Source organism: Helicoverpa zea, chromosome 11, assembly GCF_022581195.2.
Source record: "Helicoverpa zea isolate HzStark_Cry1AcR chromosome 11, ilHelZeax1.1, whole genome shotgun sequence".
NCBI classification, from domain to species: Eukaryota; Metazoa; Arthropoda; class Insecta; order Lepidoptera; family Noctuidae; genus Helicoverpa; species Helicoverpa zea.
In genome coordinates this window covers 12,069,712-12,081,870 of record NC_061462.1, presented here as the reverse complement: position 1 = coordinate 12,081,870, position 12,159 = coordinate 12,069,712, and positions in this window count along the sequence as shown.

Below are 12,159 nucleotides of genomic sequence, written 5' to 3'. Positions count from 1 at the left end.
CGGATCATCTCTAGTGTAGATATAATACAGGGCCGGAACAGCGGCTACAAAACCTGAAGTTAAACTTGCCGGCCTGATATCACTGCTACGAATTTGTCTTGTTGAGCCTGAAGCAGATGCTGGTATGTTACCGTCTGCAAAGGGACGGATTTTTATTTATGTTTATTTCACAAGGGAAGGGATGTAGTGTCCCGCAGTATCACCGATATCTGTCGTCTCCTTAAATGGAAAGGGAAATGAAATGGAAACGGAACAAAGTAAATCAGTTTGATGGCAGTGTGATCGGTGGACTGATCTGATAGCGTGGTTTTGTTGTGCTGCAGGTGTTTGATAGATCTTTAAGAAATTACCAAAATATTTATGAGTTTGATTGTTGAACTTTTTGAAACAAGGTTAAAATCAAAACAACAAGGGAGAGATGTAGTGTATGCAGGTACATGTGCATCATTGTATAGGTTATGTCATTATTATGACGCCTCGTGCGCATACGTCACTCGGTTATAAATACCGGATCGAGCGGTGGGGAGTCAGTCGTTGTCAGACTGTCGACCTGTGTGGTGGTGCGTTGGCGAGTCGATTAACATAATAAAATGAGCGTACAATACAGGATGTATCGAAAAATTTGAATGATTCACATTCATAAGCACAAAAAACAGCTTATACCTAACTTCAAAACGCCTTAGCCGATAATGATGAAACATATCTAAGAACTTCCGCTGAAAAACCAGGTTTCAATTAAAAACATCCGCATCTAAATTGGTTTGTCCATTTAATTAGTCACACATAGAGGCCTGTCCATAGAAATCCTTCTAATATCTATAGGTCAAAGTTATACCATTATTGCATCGGGTCTTAAAAAAGATGCACTGTACTTCCAAAATGCATGACAAAAATGTCGAAACTTGCATCTCTTGTCTAAAAACTTAACAACTCTGAACTAGCGAATATATTACAATCAAAAAGCTACAAAAAATGCGCATACGACAGGGATAAAATAGCGAACTGAATTATGACGCTAAGGTTACGTTCAGGTTATTCTAGAAGCTGCAATACATATTTTTGTAAAATCTTTGAAAGTCTTTAAAGAAAAAATGCAGTTCTATTAATAATAATCACACGAGCCTAATATTATGACTTAGAATCCTATGTCCCTTAGATGGGGCAGAGGGCATCCACAGTGCTTAGCCATCGCGTCTTCAGCCTAATATTTTAGTTAAGTAACTAAGAACTATGCACCTGTAAAAACCAGTATCCAAACCAAACTTTACGGTTGATTAACAAACTACAATATCAAATTGAAAACACTAATTAAGATACAAGATAAAGCCGACCCTCTTAATCATCCGACATCCTGTGCTTATGACGTCAGAAACCCTTCAAACCAGTTCCTTCTCGTCATTAAAGTCATCATAAGGTCCGACAAGGTTAGTTAACTCTACTTTGGATACTGCACTTTTATGCTATAGCTTGATTTTAACAGTGATTTCACACTAGTGAACTTTTCCGCGCGGCTTTTCCGCGCGGCATCGCGGTTCGTTCGGCCGTTACCAATAAAGTTTAATATTTTCTATGAGCCTAAGATATCTGTGACAAATAAGAATAAAAATACAATAATTGGGCAGTTGAATATTAAAAAAAAACTTCATAATGTTCATTTGGTAAAGCACCTTAAATTGATGTTACTTTCAATTATTGTTTAGTGAAATATATTTTAATACAATTCAAATAGGTACATTGTTTATAAAATACATAAAAAAAAAGACATTTAGCCTGGTGCGAAAATGTTGGTTCAATTTTCGTACAAATTACATAAAAAGTTGGAGTTAGAATTTTGGCTTTACAAAAGTATGAAACAAAAGACCTCAAAGAAATAAAATAAACTTCTTTACGATAGTATAAACACTTCAGTTACAAAATGATTTATGACTAAATAAACATTGGAAATCAAAATTAAAACAAAAAAAAAACCGTCAAAAATAAAAAATGCATTTTACACCTGAGTCCAAAAAAAGGAATAAAACAACAATTTTTTTTCTGTCAGTTATTTTATTTATTGAGGATAATCAGAGCAAAACAAAGCTGGTTAGACCATTTAAGTGTTAAAATGTTTCTCAACGGAATTTTTAGTATTGGGTCCTTTAAATTGTAGCTATTTTATCCGGTTTCATTCCTCCCATTCTCAACTCAGTTCTCTGAAAAAAGTAGCGGAAAGTCTTTTTCAGGGTACTTAAATATCTAACTTCATCTATAACTGCTCTTATGGTACAAGGGTCCCACAATATAGCCAAGAATCTAAAAGTTGGTGGTATTACACCCCCGTGCCTTATTGCTTATTTGGTGATTAAACCTGCAGGTTGCTTGATATGAAGAATTTTGTCTCAATCTGTTGACCAATTTTGCAGTGAAAGCATAACAGTCAAACAAACCCACGTTTATCTATAAATAAGTCATCATCTCCCGAGCCTTTTTCCCAACTATGTTGGGGTCGGCTTCCAGTCTAACCGGATGCAGCTGAGTACCAGTGTTTTACAAGGAGCGACTGCCTGGCTGACCTCCTCAACCCAATGACCCAGGCAACCCTTAGGTAAGACTGTAATTCACCTATAAATAACTATGACAAAATAATTAAGAACTGTACGTATAATAAAATAGTATCAATAAGGCGTTCCGTTTTTGCCTACCATTACAGGAAAAAGGCTTGCATACTACTAAGTGTGTATGTAACCAATTATTTATCTTCTAGTCATCAAAGTAATGACATAAAAACCATTGTCACGTTTTTGTAAATACTGCGACATTACTTACTTCTATTGTGTGGGCGACCTGTTGAACTCGGTTGCGGATTAAACGCATCCAACGTAAGCATGCTCATTGCTCACTTGTTATTATGATATGGTTTTTGTAATGAGAAGTGAATAATATGGCTATATAGTCGTCACGTAGATGCGAAATTAACTTTCTGACGCGCTTGCGTGCCAAAGCCACGGTACCGATTTAAATGAAAGGTACCTTGAGATTCTTGAGCCTGAAAAAGCACACAAGCTATTTTCTATTCGAGTGCGGAAAATTAAGAAAGAGCTAGTTTCCCAAAGATCTGGCAACTATTAGGAAACTTGAAGGCTGGTGATCTTATAAAGGTGCAGGTAGTCGCTGGACGCAGACTGATTAGGGTTAGTCCTTTTGCAAAGCAATGGGGATTGGGAATCCCACGTTCACCAGTTGATGCCATGACTGAAATTATGATGATGCACTTTATTTAAGGTTTGATACGTTTAAGGTACTTTTTGAATGCTATGACTGCATTGAATCAGTCGCAGTTGCACTACTGGTTTGTTTGACTGCCTCGTTGGTCTAGTGGTCGTTAGCGCAGCTGCTGTGCTCGAGGTCTCGGGTTCGATTCTTTCTCGGGATCTCGAAATCGCTTTGTGGGTTTTCTTAAACTTTCACAAAGCAGCCCGTAGTCTGGAAATTGGTGATTGATTCACCAGTGCATCGGAGAGCATGTAAATGTCGGTCCTGCGCCTGATCCCTTTCCGGTCGTGTCGGATTGCCGTCCCAGCGGGCTATGAGAGTGAAGGAATAGGGAGAGAAGAGAACCTGTGTCTGCGCAACTGCTCGTGCACTATATATGAGAACAGCCGCCGTGGCCGAAATTGGCTGTGGACGCCATTACTGGTTTGTATGTATTCACGTTAATCCTTTTTGGAACGAAGCGGATCAACACGTGCACGTCCCCTTTACACTTTGAACTTTGATCAAGCTCCCCAAATTACGTCGCAGTTTCAACTAAAAATAAACCGTAAAATTGCTGACATATTTCTTCCTTATCTTGACATGAATTGCAAGATCAGCAACACATAACAGTGCTGCCTATTACTTGATAAGTATCTGGCATGCGCTTGATGCAATTATGTGTACTGCAACAATTTAATAAAGGAAAACTGAAATTAAACTACCTAACTACACTTGGCAGTTAACACTAAGTTTTGTAACTTTGTGTTGGATTACCGTATGTCACAGCTTATACCGATGACTTCAGTCAAAACTGAAAAAAATATATACCTACGTTTTCCTGTTTGAGAAGTTTTAGCCATGTCATGCATTGAGCAGGAAATGCGGAAATGTTTGATACCCAACGATTTTGATCTCGAAGCGAGTATTATATTATACAAAACACAGGCCCTTTCTCCGAGGCTTCAAAAGTAACCGCGGTCCTGGTACATAAAGGTCTTAAGAAGGAACATGGTGGGTTTTTGTCAGTAAGAGTTTGAAACTCGCTCACACTGCTAAACCACCGCGGGAGGGGTCATTTGATGATTTCCCCTGAAAAAGGCCCAGGTTCTACCAAAACAGGGTAGAGTGGAGAAGTTGCTAAGCCAATAGAACTTTTTCGTTTATACTAAGTGGGCGGAAACAACGATATTCTATTAGCAGTTTTAAGTTCTTAATGTTGACGCGTGCTTGTGCACGAATTTCTATGAATTTAGTAGTTGCTAATAGATCCAAATTAATAAGTGTAAATTACACTTACACTTCATGACGAAAAGTTATTTATACTATGAAAGTTTTCAGAACTTAGGTAGTATAAATAACTTTTCCTCATGAAAACGAATTTTTATTTTATGTATCACCAACAAAATAAATATGTTTCTAGTATATACTCCGCTCATTTATATAATATAAACTAAGCTTTACAACCAACAAATAACCAGAACGTTGTTCGCACAACTTGATAAGCTCACCATTTTTAATAAATACATTATTTTATGGCTATACAAAAAACTTGTCGACGTCAGTATTGCGATAATTGGCTTACTATACTCAAGCATCAATTAATAAGTATGTTTTATCTCGTAGAATATAATATTATATTATTAACTAACTGGACAATGAGCAAAAGTCTCTATGCGAAAATGTCTGCTAATTTATGCGCAACAAATATTGATAGCTCACTTAGGCTGCTTTTCCCGATTAGATTGGAAGCCGATCCCAACATCGTTGAGAAAAGGCTCGGGAGATGATGACTTAGGCTGCTTTTCCACTGGAGATGCGCTGTGCAGCCAGGCTAGGAAAATGTAATAGCTTAAGCTGTGACCGTTTCTACTGGCGGTAAGCTATGTATCTGTTCAAGTAAAATGTGCTATATAAATGTCCCGCCACAATGTAGCTATGCGATAAAGATGGGCAGCTGGAGATACGCGATGTACGCCGAGATGCGCCGCACGTATCCATAGCACGCATCCTTCCATATAAATAAACATAGCTTAATATAATCCGTTTCTACCACACCTATTGGTGGTGGATATCAAAAGCATCCAAAGCAAGAAATTAAATATCAACGGCGTCTCCAGTTGCCTAAGCACTCTAAGTAACGAAGTATAAAAATCGTGGTGTGATCAGTTAGCATAAATTGTGCTTACGTTCTCTGACGTCAAACGGTTTAAGTCCAACCTCTTTTTTTAATTCGATACCAATGACCCGGCCTGTTTTCAAACTTGATTATATCGGTCTAATGGACCTCTTCTCAGAAAGGGTTCTGCGGTTAAGTCTGCCTTGTAAGATTTAACTGAAGGGTTTAACTGCTTCATTATTGTTTTGAAAAAAAAAATAGGGAGTTCAGTGAGCAATTTTTTGATAAAAGAGGAGGTTCTAAATTCGTGGAAATCATAAATGAGTTTTAAGTTCTGTGAAATTTTCCTACCTAGACATGATTGAACAAAACATTACAGACTTTACTGGTTAACCAAAGCTTTTTAAAAGAAGAATGAAACATTGTTTCTGAATCGCAGGAAAAGGTTTGCGGTACTTAAAGTATTGGTTGAATTAGCGCTGAAAAGAAAAACTTGCTCGTTTTCTTTAAAAGAAACAGAGAATTATAATTTTGTACGAATCCAACAGTGTTTTGACACAGCAGATTTTGTCGCGGGTAAACGCCAGATTTTTCAGGTGTACTATCGCATAGTTTCGTGTGTCGTCACCTTGTAATTTTAGTCTGCATCCATTGTTTGTAATGTCATAAAAAAGGTAGCTTAAAGTCAGGCACCTTCTTGTAGGTCAATCAATGTACGGAAGGCGTGATTAGTTACTAAGCCTAACGAGACGTTGTCGAATCATTGCGAATCTGTCAAAGATTGTTCTTGACTGATTGGTGATTTTATTTTGTGAGCAATGGGCGTATTATGTGCTAGTAGTGTGTTTGTAGTGTTCCTCGTCCCCGCATTTTCAGATATTCATTTGTCTATTCATTTGTTTTCCTTGGTTTGCACAAACAAAGTAGTCAATTGTTTGTTGTCGCTGGACAGCGCCCTTTAGAAAAATCTTCTGGTGTAAAAACAATTTCCAAATTTCCCAGAAATAAGTTCCTGCCGGGGACCCCCGACTAATATTTTTATTTTTCACTGAACTGCACTGAACCGCCCTGTTTGACGCAAACGCATAGGTAGGTAGTATTTGCATGCGTGCAATGACATCCAAGCCGCATAAAATAGAAATAAAGTTGTTGCTATTAAATGCTTTTCACAGTACCTACTGACGTTTATAGACAAAAAAAGGTTCTTAAATACTTACTATTATTTGAAGTAAAATAATAAAAAAAAGTTGTGTAAGTTATAAATTGAGCGCTAACCATGTCATAAAGAGGAAACATTTCTTGTTTGTTTGTAAGTGCCTTGAAGGCTCCGAAACTTTTTTTCACTGTTGAAAAGCTACACTCTTTCCAAGTAGTATAGACTATATTTAATCCCGTTATGGGCAGTTGTTCCCACGGGACGCCGGTGAAACCCCAGGAAAACGGCTAGTTAAAAATATTCCAAAAATTGTAACCTCCTCGGATACTAAAGTCACTAACTGTGAGTTCAAAACCCGTTAAGTGAGATAACCACGGCTATAATTAACTTCATTGACACAAAATATATGCATTCCATTGCAGTCCAAAAATAACCTTTGCTATGACAAGTAAGAATTATCCAATCAGAATTTTGGTCACGGCCGCCCATAATATTGGAATTTTACCAGAATTCGGTAGATTTATTATTGATCTAGCTATTTACCACCCACAGTTTTCCTCATCTCTTAATGCTGAAAAAAATCGGACAAGTGTGATTCGGCTTTGTGAACGAATAGTTCCTTACTGACTATGAAACGGTAAAAATCGTATTTATTGTATACTAGCTTCTGCCCGCGACTTCGTACGCGGATCCTGTCCCTTATGCCAGCGACTACGGGGTCAGCAAAATCAAAGATCTGAATAGTCTGATATTGAATTTTAAGGGCCCGTTGACTTGAAAACAACGGAATACGCATAACCATTAGAAACGTTCCATAAATTTAATTTTTGTACTTTAACAGCAAAAGCACAGCAGACTAAACAAAACGCTGAGAACTGAACTGCAATAGACGTGACCATAGGGATAAAAGTAGTGATTCTAATTAGTCCGCGTAAAAAAACATTAAATAGATGACAAAGTCGTGGTGGTTTAGTGGGTAGAGAACCAATCTCTCAAGTATGAGCGTGCGTCTTTGATTCCAGGTCTGGCAAGTGCCTGCCAATGCAACTTTTCTAAGTTCGTATGTACTTTCTACGTATATTTTGGATACCAATGACTTATTTGGAGTGGATGTTAAACTGTAGGTTCCGGCTGTCATTGAACATTCTTGGCAGTCGTTATGGGTAGTCAGAAGCCAGTAAATCTTACCAAGGGGTGTTGGGTTGAGCGGGTAACCGGTTTGTGGAGGTCAGATAGGCAGTCGCTTCTTGTAAACACTGGTACTCAGTTGCATCGTGACTGGAAGTCGACCCTAACATAATTGGGACAAAGGCTCTTGAGATAGTAACGACAATAATAATGAGATATAGGCACCGCAGGACATCTGAGGCTGATGACGGGGAGTAGCGACCCCGCGGGGCTATATATACTGAGTTCTCCAGGGAGAGTATACTGTCCCCCATCTCCGGCCGGTCGGAGTGAACTATGACGGGGGTAGGTCTCACGCCTCTGGCTTGGCTTGGCCGTCCAGAGTGGAGTCGCTAGAGCAGGATTAGTAGCCCTGCTCGGAGGGTAGGTGCCTCATGGTAAGCACAGGGAGCGCGTAATCTGCGTTTAAAGTCCGCCGAGGTATCCTCACCCTTCAGCCGCTCATGTCCTCCTGCACATGTCCTGTCATGTCCTCATGTCCTGTTGCCCTCTTGTTGCTATTCAGTGACTGGTTCCCGGGGGCCCAGTAAGTGAGGTGGCGAGTCTCCACCTGCCATTTTTACATGTACCTAATACATTGTCATCCACTAATATCCCATCACAATAGCCCAAGTAGTTTTCCTCCATAGTTAGCAATAGTTTAGCACAGAACCGGGGATTGTCTTTTTTTTTAACGACGTCCACCGGGGATTGTCCTTGGGTTCATTTTTATAGTGTTTAAAGGGATAATCGTCGGTTTTGTCATTTGTGTCACCATTTCATTAAAGTTGTCTCAAAAGGGCTTCAGCGTGTTGGCTTCGGCCCCACGTTTGCCTCCCAAAAATTCGGAACTTTGTAGTCCCGAGGTCTGGAAGAGACATACAAAATAATAATGAGATATAATAATGTTGTTGTATCTTCGTTATTATTTGTTTGTGAGAGAGAGAAAAAAAATATGTGTCCATTATTTTAGGGTTATCTTAAAGACGGACTAATTACTTTTTTTGATTCACCATTTCATTCATAACATTAATTTCTATACATTTCAAGTGTAGTATTGCTTTTGAAGTTCCACATCAGGTGTTCCAGATCTTCGATGTTTATATGTACGTCAATAGAGAGTGCTTATCAGATTGAACCATTTTTGCTAAAACGTCATATCTTCATATGCTATAGTCTAGCTGGGCTCCTGGAGTTCCGCATCAGGTGTTTTAGAGAGTGCTTATCAGATTGAACAACTTTTGCTAAAACGTCATACCTCTATATGCTATAGTCTAGCTGGGCCCCTGGAGTTCCAAATCAGGTGTTTTAGATCTTCAATTTATATAAGTCAATAGAAAGTGCTTATTAAATTGAACAACTTTTGCTAAAACGTCATACCTGTATATGTTACAGAGAAGCTGGGCTCTTGGGGTTCCACATCAGGTGTTCCAGATCTTAAAATTTATTATCTCAACTGAAAATGCTCATCACATTAAACAATTTTTGCCATGGCACCATTTTTGTATCTCTTATAGTTTTGTTGGTCTGTTGGTGTTCTGCATCAGGTCTTCAAGTTTCGAAGATAAATTATAGCCTATATGTTGACCAGGCTTAATACTGATACAACAATGAAAAAATCATTGAAATCCGTTCAGTAGTTCGGAAGATTAGCGTGTACAAACAAACAGACATACAGACATACAGACAGATTTTTTTTTTTGGATTTGTGCTCCATTACTGTTTCTAAACCCCACTCAATTATTATTTTTTTAATATATTCAATGTACAGACACAGTTTTTTTACAGATTTATTATATGTATAGAAGAGCCCCCTAAAGTATTAATTTTATCCTAGTTTTCAATACTTGTTGTTATAGCGGCCACAGGAATATATCATATCAAAAGGACAATGCCAGGGTCTGGGCTTATAGTTTGCCCAGCAGTGGGAGTAGTTCTAGGGGGTTCCTTAGTGCACTCTGAACACGTAATGCAAATATTTTTGAAATCGCTCCCTGGGGTCCCGAGGAAAACCGGTTCAAATATTCTCCATGAAGAGTCACTTAACAAGGCCTGAGCCATTTGCCCAGTAGTAGGAGTTGTTGGAATAGATTCTTTACTTCACTCTTAACACGAATTTAAAATATTTTTGAAATCGGTCCCAGGGGTCCCGAGAAAAACCGGTTCAAATGTTCTCCTTAGATAGTCACTTAACAAAGTCTTTGACATTTGCCCAGTAGTGGGAGTGGTCAAAATAGGTTCTTTACTTTACTCTTAACATGAAATCCAAATATTTTTGAAATCGGTCCCTGGGGTCCGGAGAAAAACCGGTTCTAATATTCCACATGAACAGTCGCTTTACAAAGCCTGTGCTTTTTGCCCAGTAGTGGGAGTGATTGAAATAGGTTCTTTACTTCACTCTTAACATGAAACTAAAATATTTTTGAAATCGGTCCCAGGGGTCCCGAGGAAAACCGGTTTAAATGTTCCACATGAACAGTCTATTTACAAAGCCTATGCCATTTGCCCAGTAGTGGGAGTGGTTGGAATAGGTTCTTTAATTCACTCTTAACAAGAAATCAAAATATTTTTGAAATCGAGGGGTCCCGAGAAATTAATCTGATAACACTTTTCTGCCAAATAAGTCTTACTCATATGTATATTGTCAATCTCAATGCTCAGGATCTCGCTGTCAGGATCCAGTACTGGAAAATGTTGGAATGGGTTATTTTTTTTACGAGAAGAACTGACAATGATTTTCTGAAAAAAAAGACAATTACCGCAATACTTTTGAATTTTCGGTTTAAATCTACAAGGCGCCTGCGCTATGAGCTATCTTCTAGAAAAATCTTATCAAGACGAATAAAATAAGCTCGAACATGAGGTAGTTAGTAGATACCGTTGAGGAGTTCCCTCGTCTCCATTGTCAGGTCAGATCGTAACCTTTACAGTTTTGTGGTGTCTGAGACATATACCCGAATGACAAGGTTTTACTCGATATGTGTCTACAATTTTCGAGAGACGCTCCCGATTTTTTTAGAGATTCCATCACCAGACCCTGGGCCTGATGACAAAGGAACCATTGAGGAAGTAAGCCCTTTCAAACAATAAAATAATTGTTGAAATCGGTTGGTAAACGACGGAGTTATGCACGTACAAACGTAAAAAGAATACAAATGAATTAAGAACCTCCTCCATTTTTTGAAGTCGGTTAAAAAAAAGTTGTCGTGTACAATCCCTCGTATTTGTCAATGAATATAATTCATTTCCATTAAGGTAATAAAAGTGGAATAGTTAAGAGTTCGTAAGCTTATTTTATGTAATATTGAATAAGAGTCAAACCAGTTTTTCTCAGGACTCCCGGGATAGATTTCGAAATGCTTTGGTCTGGGACCTAATATAAGCCTATGGAACATAATACACTATGCAGTTACTGTGGGCAACACTTGAGCCCAACTTCCATACAAAGAATAGCATTGTCCTTTGCAGTATTATATCGGGTGTGACGTTCATAATCACATTAAATGAAATGCGTTAATATACTGGCTAATATATGTCAATTAACACAAAGATAAAAGAAAAATACCTAAAAATAAAAATAAAGATTTTTTCAAATAAAGTAAATGGAATAAAAATGTGCAAAAATTAGAACACCATATAAAAGTCAGTTGTTACAAACAACTAAAATTCTCCCTTGAAAACTGACAGCTGTCAACTGATCAAAACATACGATACTCCTAACTTTATCTCTGCTTTACACATGATGTTGTAAATTATAAAAACGAAAAATGACTCCTGTGGTTAAACCACTGAATGGACTAGGTTATTTTTTTTACAATTCGCCATAGAATATCATAAAGTATATACGATATGATTTAATGTGATTGTGAACGACACACCCGATATATAATGAGTGCAATTTGACCGCCCCCGAAAAAAAACCTATTTTACGATTTCGAAAAAACCCCGCCCTTAAGAAAGAGCCTTTCATTTTATGCATTTCTTTTTCCAAAAGAATGCAAGTGCATTGACCTTATATGACGTCACTCAAAATCAGGTTTTCTGTTTTGTGAGCATATTATCGAGCGGGGTTTTTTCAAAGAATTTCAGGAACTACAATAATTTGCTTCGGCTTGAATTGCATGGTCTCTCAAAATAGTATATTTGAAAAGTTAACTCAATATTGTATTGGCAAATATGTAGTTCTGAAGTACCTACGTAGGTAGGTTGAAAACAGTGAGTAATATATCCAAATATTCTAACCTCCCCACTCAGAGACATTTAATGGTTACTTAAGCCATTCCTTAGTGAAGGATTTGTATGACATTCCGTCACTAAGGAGTGACTTAAGTAATCATTAAATGTCTCTGAGTGGGGACGTTAGATTAAGATAGCTAGGGAGTTAAAAAACAAATGAGTAATCTATGTATTTAAATAAGCTTAAGTTAAACACTGGTAGCTTAGGTGCACCTGGTTTAATTATTGGAAGTCAACGTCATGTTTAAAA